This window comes from Dendrobium catenatum, unplaced genomic scaffold (assembly GCF_001605985.2).
Source record: "Dendrobium catenatum unplaced genomic scaffold, ASM160598v2 fragScaff_scaffold_1025, whole genome shotgun sequence".
Taxonomy (NCBI): Eukaryota; Viridiplantae; Streptophyta; class Magnoliopsida; order Asparagales; family Orchidaceae; genus Dendrobium; species Dendrobium catenatum.
In genome coordinates, this window is record NW_021319487.1 from 100,799 (window position 1) to 116,799 (window position 16,001).

A 16,001-nucleotide genomic window follows, 5' to 3' on the forward strand; every position below is an offset into this window, starting at 1 on the left:
ACACATAATTTACAATTATAAGATCAGAACTTTTCATTCTACAAAATATTATTAGAGATATTCGTAATATCAAAAAATAAAAAAACACACAACAAAATTTGATCTATGATAAGATAGCTATGATTCAGCATCCAAAAATTTCCAAAAAACATGTATTAGATATATGAATTTTGAATGTATTTGATAATTTTAATAGATAAATCATATGTGAAACCAGACTACCACAAATATAAGACTTGTATGCCTTCCAACCTTCCAATTATTCTAAGAAAAACAATTTATTAAATTCATTATTTAATTAAATATTAATTTCAAACTCCATTAAATATTCTCAAAAATCTTAAAAAATTTATTTGCACCCTCAACATAAATAAAAATAAAATAATATTTTTCTATAACAAAATTACTATTTAGAAGCAACTAATCAAGACTTATTTATCATCACTGCCAAGCGCACAAATGATTAAACAAGTAAATAAAGCATGCATTCCAGTTAGTGATAGTCAACACAAACACAGCTAGTGAGATGAAGTACTACTAAGCATAACAATAATAAAGCTTTTGTCGAAACATAGTAAAGAGAAGTGAGCAAATAGGTTGATTTAAGCATAAAGAAGCAATTGTTATTTCTTCCCACCGCTCTTCTTGAGCCCAGCCCCTCCAAAAGTACCCTTCTGGGAAGCCTTGGCCTTCAAGTCCTTCAGTGCCTGTATCAAAAAACAAAGAAGAATATTCAATCTTTTAGAACTCGAGTTATTTGAATTATCAAAAGGTTCATATAAAAATATACCTTCTCCTCATCTTTCTTCTTCTGGAGATGAGCAAGGTCGTCCTGAAAGACATGGAGGGCAAGTTAACAGTAAGGTCACTGAAACTGCCCCAAATACAAAGTAAAGAAATCATGGAAAGTAGTTTTATCCAGAGAGTTGGAATAAGACTATCCTGCGGTAATTTACAACTCCTTTTTGACACTTCTGGCTATAGATGATTGGAAGCAAGTTTGCATCTTGAAATTTAGGCTTCATTTGGGATAATTTTTTTATTGCTTTCTACATAAGCTTTTTGGTATAAAAATTTATTAAATACAGTGAAAAAATAGTGGTCAAAAGCTGTCCCATAAAAAATCTTAGGCTTTGTTTGGGACGGCTTACTTTCTGCTTCTCAAAGCACCTTTTTAGTACAAAATTAAACATTTTTATACTATAAAACTGTTTTAAGAAGCAGAAAAAAAACTATCACAAACGAAACCTTAGACTTCATTTGGGATGGCTTTCTTTATGCTTCTTAAAGCAGCTTTTTAGTACAAAAATTTTGAAGGCTTCTTTAAGAAGCAATAAGATAGCCATCCCAAATGAAACCTTGGTCTAAAAAAAAAAAGAAATGAGTTTGATTCTTAGATCTTTCAAAATCTCTTCCAATATTAGTGTTAGTTTCTAGAATAAACTACAATCACGAGAGCGTGTATCTTACTTGCAAACAGTTTAAAGGGAATTAAAAACAGTATGAATGTTATAGAGAGAAATAAGAGTACTACCTTGATACGTGAACAATTATAAAATAATATTATGTAAGCCAAATTAAAGCAATAACTTCTGATGATTTGAATAGTTGTTAGCTATTAAGAAAAGAAAAAATAAGATATATAAAATGCCTCGAAGGAAAACAAATGAGATAAAAAGATCTTGTTTAACTTAGATGTATTAAAAGTGAAGAGTGCAAAGCTCGAGCTAAAACTAAGCTATAAAAGAAAATTATTAATTTCAAGAAATCATTATATGAGTTTTCATAAAAAAATAAAAAATAAAAAAGAATTAAGCCATGGGTTGGATAATTAAAAGAATATGCATAAGCATATAAAGCTATAGTTCAAGAGAGAAGTCATTGGAGATTCAAATAGTTATAGGAAGCATTCTAGTAGTTTGATTAAGAAACTTATTTAATGGTAATCATAGGAGTATATCCTATAGCACACCAAAATGAGATATTTGAGTAGGAGAGTATCTCCTATTGTTCAGCACAATCTCTGAAGAATATGACTAAAAATAAAGCTATACTACACAAAACATAATTGAGATTCACAGAGTAAATAGAAAATATTCAAGTAGCTTGTTAAAAAAATTTCGTTAATGGCAGGCATAGAAAACCATCTGCAGTAGCTCTCTGAATTGGCATCCTCTTAGTTATTAGGAATTCATTAAATGGTTTTGTTAATCAATCTATCCAAATATCTGCTATAATTTTATTTCAATTGCATCTCTCTAAATTACTCCGTTATGTTTATGCATATTCTTCAAGTTAATCATACAAAGGGAGGAAGGAAAATGGAAAAACCATGTTAGAACTCGCACAAAAAAAAAATAGCATCAGAAGTTAGAAAAGTAGGATTAGGCACGAGAGGAAGTTACCCCCTGTCAATACAGTTATATATGGTTCACACCGATGCTCAAGTTGCAACCAAAGCTAATGCTTAAATTTCATTATCCTACAATTATCACAATCTCGAACATTTTTGTTCTTAAAGAATGAGATTTCAGTGAAATTTAAAATATGGGAGAAACTTTTGGAACTAAAAAGGCTTAATATTACTAGAACAAATATTGAATACATTATATGAGATTTTCACAGATGTAATATTGATAATATTAGACAATATTAGTTGGAAAATCAAGAAGAATTCATGTGTGATTTGTATTTTGGATCTTTCATATGAAATAGTGAAGATGTGAGAATATAACTAGTAAAATTTAATGTTGATGGTTAAGGTTGAGTTCACATAGAATTACGATTAGTTCAGTGATGCTTTATAAATATGGGTGTTGAGAAAACACTGACAGCAATGTTATAAGGAAAAAAAAAGCAAATTTTAAGATAGTTGCATGATGAGTATGAAAGATAAAATGAGATATGATTATAGATGTAAAACCCGAAAATGTCAAACCGTAGTGTCGCGACGTGTTGCGACGCACCAATGCGAAAATAGGCGAATTTACAAAGTTGTCGGAATTCGATGAAATATTTTTTTTTAAATTCTACACAAAATTTCGAGCGATTTAATATTAAGGACTTAGAGCTAATTTTGGTTAGATTTGAAATTAAAAAATCGGCGAAGTCTACTTAAAGATGAATGACTAAATAACCCTTTCTGATTCTTAAGAGACTTTTTGCATGTGAGGGCACATGCATCATTTCCCTTACCCCACTGCCCAAATAAGCTCAAAGGGACTGAAAACTTTCGGTCCCTTCATTCTTTTGCTCGGCCGAAAGAAGGAGAGGGAGAGGGCGGCGGGAGCAAGATTGGGGCAGGCGGCAACTGCGTTTTTCCGGCGAAAGTTTTGGGAGGGAATTGAAGGAGGAAACCTAAGGAAGAAGAAGGCGAGTTCCTAAATAAATAAAAAAATCTCTTCGTTCACTTTTTTTTCAAATCTCTTCGTTTCACTTAGATTTTTATGTTGAAAATTCTAGGGTTTCTTCAAAACTAAGAATTTTTCAATCATATTGATAGGGAAAACTTGGAGAAGGATTTTAACCATGAAAATTTAATTTTTTCCAAAAAAATTTAGGTTTCTAAAAATTATGGTTTTCTCCAATTTCAATTTTCTTTCAAATTGCTTTCAAAAAAATGGTTTCTATCAATATTAGAAATATTCTTATAGGTTTAAACTAAAATTTCATGAAAAATTTTTACGCTTTAAAATTTGAATTTTTTTTTTATTTTTATTCTGAAATTTGATTTCTTTGAAAAGATGTTCACAAATTGTATTCCTAGTGACCTCAGGAATAGTCTAATGAGATAAAATCAAAGTTTTGTATAAAAACTATATTTTTTCTAATTTTGAATTAAAGAAATTCAAATATTAAATTAAATTAAAATAAAGTCTAGCTAGGTTAAGGGGATGTCTTTGCATGTTCATGGAAAAATAATAATGAATTTTGGGTTTCCAATTTTGGTGTTTTTTTACGGAAAATTAAAATACATTAGAATCCTATAAAAATTGAGAATCAAATGAAGGGAGTGCATTATTGAATATAAACCTTTTGAGATAATGATAGTCTTTTCTCTTAGGTTTTGAAAAGGCAAGTGATAAGGAAAGATCGTCGCAAGGTTACACGATGATTTACATGCATTCTGATATTTGTTTGCTTGTTTTGAGGTAGATACATTTAACTCTTTCAAGTTCAATATATATTTTTATTCTTTTAAAAGTTAACATTGTAATATGTTTTAGCATTAGAATAGCATGTTAATTATTTTATTCTAAATAAAAATAATACATTGGTATGTTTAGAATAATTATTGACTTATTTAGTGTATTTAGAAAGTTTCATATTTTAACTCAAAAAGAATGTTAATGTAGCCTTGCATAAAAATATAATAGTTAGAAGCATATAATTGATATGTATGTTAATCACCTATTTTAAGATAGTTATTGCATGTTGAATTGTGCATATTGAGGCGGAGTACCAATATGATGTATTGATACAATATGACTCTTCAGAACAATATGGCAATTCGGGGCAATATAATAAAAAAAATGATATGGACAATATGTATGGGTAATTGATCAGTACAATTTCAATACTCTAGTATGAGTGTATAAAAAACGAATAAAATAAATATATATGTATATTGAAAATATAGATAAGTTGAAAGGCATAAAATGAAAGAAGTATTAAACATATGAAATGTAAAATGATTATAGGAAGTCATATAGATATAAGTGCACAGGCTACCTTTGCATGACACTGTATTATTTAATTCTTTAGTTACATGTTTAGTATCATATTGAAGCATGTATATTGATCTTCATTACATTGCAATTGCAATTAGTAGAGTTACTTGATACATGATGAGCATTAGCTCACTCTGTAGTTTTGAGTTATTTTCAAAAAAAAAAACCCGCAATCAATAATGACTAACAGACAGTCATTCACCTACTGTCGTAGGGAGACGCATCTTTTTGTTATTTTGATGTTTTGTAATAGATGAACATAAGATGGCATGTGTTAGAGGGGCATTTATTTTTGTAATAAATTTTTATATACATATTTATAAATGAAAGAAAATATTTTTTGGAAATGGGTGACTATTCTTAATTCAATTTTGGATAATTACACTATCATGTTCCATTGAAATGTTTCAAATTTTTCGTCCGACATCCATTCCCACCTCATTCGCATGAGCTTACAGGGTCGGGTCCTGACAAAAGTTGTATCAAAGCGAAATTTAAAATTCTGATCAATTGAAAGAGCTATTAAGATGATATTATAAATCATATAATATAGAAGATGCATGTTTCGTGAAACTATTAAATTGTTGTATTGTTTAATTTTCTTAGGGCTATGAATCCTAATCGAGATGTCATTGATGGCTATACTAAGTAGAATAGGAGGGAGGTTCCAATTGTCTCAGCAGTAGCACAACCTCTGAGTGGTGGCAATAGTACTATCATAGACACATTCACCCAAATGATGGTGGATGTGACGCAGTTGACTCAGCACTCTTAGTATCAGTTACAGACTTATAGTCTAGCTCTAGGGGCGAATCATCTGTAGACAAGCATTTGAAGCTCTTTCAAGACATGCAACCGCCTCTTTTTGCAGGAGCAGGAGAGCCAGTTGACGCTGAAAATTGGCTCATGAGGATCAAGAAGATTTTGGATGGTATGCACTATATATCTAACTGATCGGAGGGTGACTCTAGCTACCTTTGCCTTGGATGGAGAGGTTGAAAGGTGGTGGAGAGGACAACTTTTGAAAAAGATTCATGGCAGGACAACATCTCAGGTCTTATGGGAGGAGTTTGTTAGGGTCTTCAGAGATTGGTTTGTACATCTTTCTACGTTGAGGCAGATGCAGGATCGATTAATCCTAGTTCAGGAAGATCGCACAATTATGCAGTATGAAGTTGAGTTCACCATGTTATCACGTTATGCAGCTCAGTTCATCCCTAGTGCTGAAGAGAAGTGCCACGGATTTTTATCAGGGATTCGAGATATGATTGGCTAGCCGTTAATTCTATTGTGTCTTGATGATTATTCCGTTTTGGTTGAGAGGGCAAGAAGGATAGAGATTGATCATCATGCTACGTAGAAGCGTTGAGACTTTCATCAAAAGAATAAATATTTCAAGAAGTTCAGGAGTTTCCAGACAAACTCAGGAGGCTCTAGTCTGAAAAAGGCTAAGATAAATAACAACAAGAGTTCATCCAGTGTAAGATCTTGTGAGAAGTGTGGCAAAATACATAGAGGCGAGTGTCTTTATGTCACCAATGTCTGCTTTTGGTGTCACCAGCCAGGAAACATGGCTAGGAACTGCCCGAGAGGTCCAATGGATGTGAAATCCAGTATTCCTCCACGTCAGCAGAGTACTGGTATACAGCTAATTGTTGACAGGCCTAAAGCATAGAAGTCTTCAGCATCAGCACCCAGTCATCCTACTATACAATCAATTATTCAATCTCGGGTTTATGCCATCACACAATAAGAGGCTAGAGAATCTCCTGATGTGATCGCGGGTATCATTTATGTTCAAAGTCTACCCATTAGAGTTCTTTTTTATACTGGAGCAATACATTCATTTATTAATCATGAGTTTGTCAAGAAACATGCATTTAATATTCATAGTATGCCCATTACACTGTCAATTATGTTTCCTGATTGGTCCAGTGTGATTGCCACAAGTATGTTTTCAACACTACTTTCTATTTACGAGAGGTAGTTCAATGTTGATTTGATTGTATTACCATTTTTGGAATTCGATGTGATCCTAGGAATGGATTGGATGTCTAGCCAGTTCATCTCCATCACTACTTTATTATTGTAATCTATAGAGAGTGCTAAATCTAACTGCATCACAGTCGCCATCATTTGGGTGAATGTGTCTATGGTAGCGTTGTTGCCACCATTCGGAGGTTGTGCCACTGTTGGGACAACCGAAACCTCTCTCATATCCTTCTCAGTGTTGTCATAAGTGGCATCATGATCAGAATCCATGGCCCTAAGATAATTAAAAAATACAACAATTCAATAGTTTCATGAAACATGTATCATATATATTCTATGAATTATAATATCATCATAATGGTTCTTTCTATTGATCATAATCTTAAATTTCACTATGATACCACTCTTGTCAAGGCCCGGCTCGATAAACTTGTGTGAACGAGACAAGAACGGATGTCGGACCAAAAATTTGAAATATTTCAATGTAACATCATAGAATAATTATCTAAAATTTAATTAAGAAGAGTCACTCATTTTCAAAACTTCTAACTAATTTTCAATGTGTTTATCCCAACTTTATTTCACAAACATGTTGTAAATTTTTTGGATTCTTCCTCTTTCAATCTCTTTGTGAATCCATTTCTAATCTTCAACCAGATAATTATATATGGCTTGTTCTCATGAAAAGTGAAAATTTTCCCCCTTATATAGGCTTGTTTCCAAGGCTAGTATAAATTATGAGAATTTGTGCCCTACTAATAATGAATTAATATATTGCTTATTTGAAGGACATGCCTATTTGTAATATCTCATGGATTACTTTGCATAAAGCACAAAATATATCCTAATTGATTAGATGAATATAAAAAAACTTAATTCATTGGATTAGAATTTTTCCAAGTAGAGCAAATTGATGTCGGATTGTTTCTAAGGTTGCCTTTTCAGGATTGTAGTAATAGCCTATGGGAGATTTAATTTCTAGACATTGTTTTGAAGACAATTCCATTTCTTCAAATATCTTTATTCAACATGGATGACATGACTATTCATGTGGCTTCTTTGGTCGATTGTTATTTAGCATATAAAGATTATGTTTTTTCTCACGTTTAAGTACAACTTTCCATGTGTTGGGTTTAGGTTACAAAATTTTTTCACCAATCACGAAGTTCCAAGCTTTGAGATGGTCTTAATCAACTAACTTCACAAATCGTGGATTTTTTATTTGAATTTTAGGGTACTAATCAAAACAAGATTTGATTATATGCTAATCGTATCTACTAACATAGAGATGAAGAATTAATAAATTGAAATTTTGAGGCACGTTAAAATTTAACTTTTTGGCTTCAATAAAATTTCACTTTTCATGTTAAAACCTGGGAGTATAAGTTGAATGTTTAATTCTTTCTAGTGTTATGGAAGTGCAACTGCCTGATTCTAATAAGTCATCTCCTACGATGCACAGAAACAAACACAGTGATATAGACACGACGTGACACGGGCACATTATACATTAATTATTAAAAATATATGATAAAGATACATATTAGACATGGCCTTAAGAAAATGAAGAATTAGAAAAGCAACCGAGCAATAGGTCTTGATCAAGCAAGATCAAGATAGATATAAAACGGAATTTAGCCTCAGCCTCGACCAGTGCCACACCGGTTTAGAATTCGAGTTAAGGCTCCCCTCCCTTTTTGGTCAAAATAAAATAAGAAGTAGGACCAAACCAAACCTCTCATTCAGGCATTTAGATAGAGAATGCTTTCCGGACCTTCTCCACCTCCCTTTTACTTTTTCTTGAACCAAATTGGGGCTATGAATGAAAGAGGTCCCTACCCTCATGCCTAGCCCCAAATACCTGTCAATTTGAAATACAAGGCTTTCAGATGTGCTACTTCGGGGGAGAAGGCACAAGGAAGACCTCAATCTCCTTATCAAGCATGCACTTGTCCCTTCTCCAGCTACAAACAAGCCACTTGGCAATGGTGCCTCACAAGGCTAAAAGAGGTTTACATCGCTCGTGACCTAACAACGCATTTTCTCAAGTAATGGGGATACTCTAAGCATTCCATTAGTTAAGTATCAACATTCCAACAAAAAGACTTGTATGCATCAAGAAGAAGAAGAGTACGTGTGCTAGCGCGCCCCAAGACGTCACTTTTTTGCTTACTGGCCAAGGAAAGGAAGAGAGAGACCTTCGAGTTGGAATCCTTGGACGGGCAGCGTCTCAGGGCACAGTCAAAACTGGAGATCTACTAGTCACACATGGCTCGAGCTAATTTTTATAACTTATTGTATATAAATTGAATAAATAGAACATTAAAAATAATTGAGAAATCAAAATTCATTTAATTAAGATTTGTGCTTAAAATGATTAATATTAGAAAGTCGAGAGTCACGCATCAATGTCGTGTAGCAGGTATAGAGAGGGGAGACGATAATGCCATTGAGAGTCGAACATTAATATTGTGCAATGGGCATCAAGCGTCGATGTAAAGCAGTGTCGATCATCGATGTTAAGATGATTTTAGACAAAAATGAGATGCTGAGAAGGTGTGGGGACATGATTGTGGGTGTAGAAATTTCTAGCATCAAACATCAATGTCAAGACAGTGTGTAGACTTTGATCTCATGACATTGATGTTGAGATGGTTATGAAACATTGAAGTTGTGATGGCATTGAACTTCACTATTGAGATGATATCAATTATTGCTGTGAAACCCTAGCCACAAATCGCAAGAAAGAAATGAAAATGAGATTGTTCGAAGAATGAGATATTGAGTGGGAGTGATTGATCTAGATTTGTGGAGAGGAAATAAGAAATTTAATTTTTATTTTTTAAAAAAATTGAAATATGAGAAATTATATTTTAAAAAAGTTTCAATAAAATATTTAAGATATCCATATTGGACACACGCGTCGAATTTATTTTTAATATTTTTTAATCAGACACGCCTTTGGCATATCCAACACGCCTTCAGTGTATGTGACACATGTAGGAGGCGTGTCTAGTCTGATACATGTCAGGCACTGCATACCTATTTGAGAAGAAGTGAAAGTGCATCACAATGTTTAAAATTGCGTATTCGGGTATTGAGGCGTTTTTCATTCGTGAGGCGAGGCATAAGCTTCAAGGCGTTTTGAGGCGTAAGCCTCAAAATAAAAAAAAGATTGCGTAAACATAAAATAATAAATTTTTTATATACTAATGAGTGAATAATATAAAACATAAAAAAGCATATGATATGAAGTGAAATCAAAATATCCCAATAATAAGACAACATGAAATATAGTTCAACTCAAAATTCTATCTTTCCTAAATCCCAGTATTCTTTTCATTAACATATAATTCCAATTTTCAAAAACAAATACAATGACATCACATAAGAACTCATAAGTCATCAACACTGTCATCACTAAGTGGTTCTTTATTTGAATCATCATTATGATGAACTGCTCTCTCCCCTTCCTCCTCTCCTATAGAGTCCAATGTCAGGCATTTACTTCAAGATTTATGTAAGTTTTAATACATATAGCGTGAGGCGTAAGCCTCATACTAGTGAGGCGAGGCGGGCCTCATAAAAAAAAACTCGAGGCGTAAGCATCGAGGCGTTTTTTATTGGAATTGCGCAAAAGCGAGCCTCATATTGCGCAAAAGCCAGCCTCATATTGCGCAATTTTAAACCATGGTGCATCATAAGTCATCTCCTTATTATTGACTTATTTAGAGCTCTAGATTTTGATAAAAAAGTGATGCATTTAAAGTCGAATTTGTGGAAATCAAATTTAATTTGCTCATTAATTTTATATGGATACTCCTTGCTAAAAGTATCAAACTATTAAATAGTTCTATTATTATTTCATTTTAGACTGTAGTATTTATTGTTTGCAACAATAAGCTGTTTATTTAATTGATAAGTTGTGATTAATAAATTCTCATTCTCAAAAAAAAATTTTTATGAAATCATATTACATATTAAATTAGTTGTACTAAGAAACTCAACTTAGGGCCATTCTGCATCAAAATGCTTCTAATTAGAATCGAGTACAATTTAATTTAGAACTGAATAGCACCGACAAAATTCTAACACTAAAATAGAACCAAACTGAATTTTAAAACTACAAACGAAACCAAACCCAACCAATGAGTTTGAATCATCCATAATTGATTTCTGATTTTAACAAAACATAAATACTACAAAACAAATGAAATATAATTATTTTCTATTTACTAAGCATTCTGACAATAGATTGAATACCAAAACATAAATAGGAAAAGATGAATAGTAATGGTTGGTTAAAACGTCTTTATGAATAGATTGGAAGGATGACTTACAAACTAGCGAGTACCCTAAACCTATTACTTATTTGCTAAACAATTTTAGTTTGCTTTTTTTTTTTTTTTTTGGTTAGCCAAAAATAAAAGCCTGAATCAAACAATACATACGCAGTTTAACCCAAATCTTAAATCTAGACCAAATCGAACAGAATTATAAGTTATTCTAATTCGATTTGGTTTTTTTGTTTGGCTCAGCCTTTTTTATTTCACCCTTTTTTTACCAATAATTGTCGACAATACAATAAAACTTAAAGGAACTGCAATTCATATAACTCAAGTAAATAGTGTATTATTTAATGGGCCACATCAAATCTTTTTAAGATGAAAAAATCACCTAGAGAAAAAACCTTCAGATATTAAATAGGTTTTTGACATAGCTAATCTAATATCCGGATAAAATTTGAGGTGGTTTCAATATAAACCAGCTGGTTTGGATAAAGAATGGTATTTATACCAATGCAGAGAAAATGCATCGTATTAGTGTATCTACTGAAAACAAATCAGCCCAAAGAAAAGGAGCACGTACGCTCAGGCCCTAGAGAGTTTCTAAAGGCAAGTCAGGTGTTCCATGCAAATGCGTGCTTGAGGAAGCCATTTTGGTTTTTTTTTTTTTTATTTAAATATAATATTCTTCAAAAAGTACTCAATTTTATTATATTTTTAACTTCAATCATTGCTAAAAATTTATATAATTTTTTTATATTAATTTCCATTAAACCTTTATACAATATATACAAAAACATGAGCAGAAATTAAAGGCAAAACTTCTGAAACTGGTAAAACAGTAACGTTTCAAAAGAGTTTCAAATCAAACATAATGAAACCTAGGCCTAAAATCATATCTCAAACTATTACCATTTATTATCAATATAAGATAATAAGACTTTTATTCAACATTTCTTTTGAAAAGTAGGACGCATGATGTGCATCCGGTTAAAAAAATTACAAATTTAACCTTGAAAAGATAAAATTGAAAGCAAAAAAGACAGGTGAATACAAACTCTCAATTTCAAAATTAGGTGTGGGTTTTCAAATTAGAAAATACTATATTTATATGGGGCGGATGAAGGAAACTACCAAATACTCTCTTCCTAATTTTTTCCACCTCTATGTATATGGCCATCTAACTTTTAATAAGACATCCAAAAGAATATTCCCTTAATTTAAGATATGATTATCTGTGATTTGAATGGACATAGGAACCAAGGATAAGAATTCTTAAATTAGTGTATTTAGTAGGAATTGTCAATAAACATGGATTGACTCCAACCGAATGGCATGATGGATGCTTTTGAAAAGCTTTTTGTCAAGTTGATATCATCAATACAACATGAATGAAATGAGATTCAATCTAGAGTGATGATGAAAATTAATAAGCACTTCTTGTTAATCTACCTCTTGATATGTCCACAAAGGAATCTATACTTCATGCAGTAGTTCACATGAACATGAATATGACACAAAAAGGACCATACAGTAAACACCAGGGTGGGCCATAAAATTAGTACCAAAGGAGATGACCACATACCTAGGAGGTCAAATATGATGAGACATGTTTAATGGATTTTAATGGGATAACTTGTTTTTTTGAAAATACTTCAAAGAAAAATAGAAAATATATTTGCACTAATTATTATATGCAGGTACAATTTAATATTTAAGAAGTACATCAACTTCAACTTTCAAAATTGATCAACCTATGATCATCTAAAATATGACATCCACATTAAAGGTTGGGCATCATGTAGGAGTTGGTCAAAGCAATCATTCAAATGAGTTTTGTCAGCAAAAAGGATCATAAGATGAGATGGCCACATGGACAAGCTATTTAGCATGGATAAAAATATGTTATAGTTCTATGTAATTAAGATCAACACTATTGGCCAAGTGTTGAACTTTTTTTGTTATCATTGTTCTATGATTGATTGTATTTGTCAAAGAAAATGGCATAAAAGGGAGACAAGTGATTCAAGAGTACTTAAAAAAATAGTAAGTTTGATCTAGGCAGGATAAATTTATAGCTTAAAACTGATGAGACAAATTCTGAAATTACAACTTGAAAGGTAGGAGCGGACAGCAAAATTAGAATAGGAAAGAGATTTATGAAGAACCAATCAAGAAAACTATACAATATTTTCTCCATAATTTTCCTCAACTATTTCTACATGGCTAATCACCCTTCAAGGAGAGATCCAAGAGAATATTTCCTTGATTTATGCAATTGTTAAAAAAAAATTAAATTAGTGCATTTAGTAAGAATTGTGGATAAATATGGATGAGTCCTATTTTTTAACAAATATGAGGCCTTAGGATGTAACAATTAAGCATGAAGAAATTGAATTTTTTTTCTTCTCAATATTTCTCTTTCTCACTCCAATTCTCAATCAAGAGGCTTATCCAAGTCTCTCTCTCCTCAATGCAGCATCTAAGGACTGACCAAGCCTCATGGGCACAATTTTCAATAGAAACTTATCATCTCTATTCCTCTCTAGATCATCCCTCAATTACTCAATAGAAACCTTATCTCCTAGTCCTAGATAATTCCTGCAAATTTCATAAGCTTTTTGCACCCTAATCTATAATCGCAAGAAAAAGCATAGCTATCCAGATTACCAATTGTCTTCTTGTGCATGCACAAGAGATCACAAGGAACCGTACCAACTTGGCAGAAATTATGAAGCTTAAATTTAATCCAACACAGAATTTCAGTGTAAAATAGTAATTACAAAAGAGGTGGCTCTAAATTAACTAACCTAGTATGGAGTAGACAAAGAAAATTAACCACTAAAAGCATAAGCATAGGAGATATGTTCAACACAAGCCAGTAAACACTATGCTGGTGATATTGGTCATCTAAAAGCTCTTAAAATCCAAATCGGTATCAATCACCTTAAAACCTCATTTATGAGGATCATAACCAATAAAACCAAATATGCTCCAGTTCTAGTGGCATTTGCATATATGATATCCTTTCAAAGTCATAATTAGCTTCCTTTTTATGATCTACGCCAACTCCTGATCTATCTCACCTTTCAACTGGACTTTTTTAACATGTTTATATCCTCCTTTCGATTAAAATGCTTCCAAACAAAGAATAATGGACAACTCATACAGGCACGCGGAAAAGATGAGCAAATTTTAGGGGTCTTCCAAAATAATCAATGTTTTACATGACAAGAGACAATATCAAAACAAAGAAAAAGAAAAGATTTCAGAATAACTCAGTTAACCTACTATCTTTACCTCGTCGTATTCCTTCTTATCAGCTTTGGGTTGCTTGAGTGGTTTCGCCTTCCCACCTGAAGGAAAGAAAGAAATCCTAGAAGAAGAGGTACTTTGATATGATAATTTGTCAGGATTTGAAGATCGATCGAAAACCTCACCTTGCTTGGACGACATGGCTGCACGAAAAAGCGCTAGAATCGAACAGGAGAAAACCCTTGGTCCTTCTTTAGATGTTCAAAGCCTTTTAAGAGATCGCGTAAAAGTTTTTGGGTATTTTGGTTGTAAATTTTAAATTTATATAGCTCTTATCTGCGTTCTAGGAAATTTACAGACATACCATAAAAAAATTTTAAACTTCAATATTTATTTATATATATTATTATTTTTTATGTGATTAAAAAATTAAAATATTATTCAAATAAATGTCAAATTTTAAGTATTACTTATATAAATTAAAAAAAAATTATGATACGTAAGTAAATCTTCCTAAACTTATATGTATAAATATTTGTGTTCTTCTAAATATAATTTAAATTTGAAGAAAATATTCTTGCTGTTAAAATATAATTCAAATTTTCTAAAGAATACATTCAAATAAAAGTGGCGATATATTCTTCACCATGATCCCTTCTAACTCTTCTTTATTGTGATATTTTTATTAACCTTTCGCTCAAGGTTAATATTGAAATATTTTTCGTTATTTAAATTAGAATGCATTTATTGTCGATAGCCATAGGTTAAAATATATGAAGGAGATGGAAGCAAAATTATATATTTAAAAAGAAATAATGTTTGAACCTTATTCAAACTAATTCATACATCTATTTTGAACATAGGGTTCGACCGTTATAAGAAAAATTAAATTCAAATTGGCTTTAAAGAGATTTGAATAATATGAGGTTTCAATCTTATTTCAATCTTGCACGAACTTTGTTTAAATATTCTTCCCTTTTTTTTTTCTTTGACCATTTTCCTTGAGCAAAAGCTCAAACAAGGTTCGAACACTATTAGAAGTTAAAATCTTGTTCGAATGAGATTCTAACTTTACTTTTTTCTCATTATCTTATAATGAATTTATTCATTTATATTGCTCTGTTATGTATACAGATGTCCGAACTAATTATTCTTAGGCATTTCATTGCTCGTCATAAAATTGGAGGTGATGGAGAAAGTCATCGGACAATTCTAAAATTTTGTTTCTTTCCAGAGGATCTACATATCCCCCTTCAACCAGCTTTTTAATGCTCTTTACATGCAATTCTTTAGGACCCTAACTCATCAACTTCTCTTGGGAATGGTTGATAATAAAGAAAATGATAGATACCAGAGCCCTACATGGGATCTTGGTTGGGTACCCACGCTTAGTGCTTGCGGGATTTTCCCACCCACGCCCACCTATGGTGACTTTCGGGATGTCATACTCACCCACACCCACCCACTTTTCACGCTTCTTGAATGCAGTCTACCACAGATTAATGACATTGAGGTTTGTTGCCCTTTTCTCTGACTGCAAACTTTGAAGCCACATATCAAAATTAATTGTGGGTAGGGCGTGGTTCAGTGCTGCGCACTATGTAGTAAGAAATACTGTAATATACTGCATGCCTATGGTGATTAGTAATGTAAATCAGTTTGTTCCCTGATGTTGAGTACCTACCCATGAAGTCATGGGCATACCCATACCCACCCATGCCCATTGGGAATGGGTGGG

General features: G+C 32.2%; 1 long non-coding RNA gene across 1 annotated transcript; it reads right to left on the reverse strand.

Moving 5' to 3' along the window:
* Nucleotides 1-419: 419 nt before the first annotated feature.
* On the reverse strand, nucleotides 420-14,588 carry LOC110103851. Its single transcript, XR_002304004.2, has 4 exons — nucleotides 14,449-14,588; nucleotides 14,309-14,364; nucleotides 791-832; nucleotides 420-707 (listed from the first exon to the last, which is right to left on the reverse strand). It is a non-coding gene; the product is annotated as an uncharacterized LOC110103851 (long non-coding RNA).
* Between the last annotated feature and the right edge of the window lie 1,413 nt (nucleotides 14,589-16,001).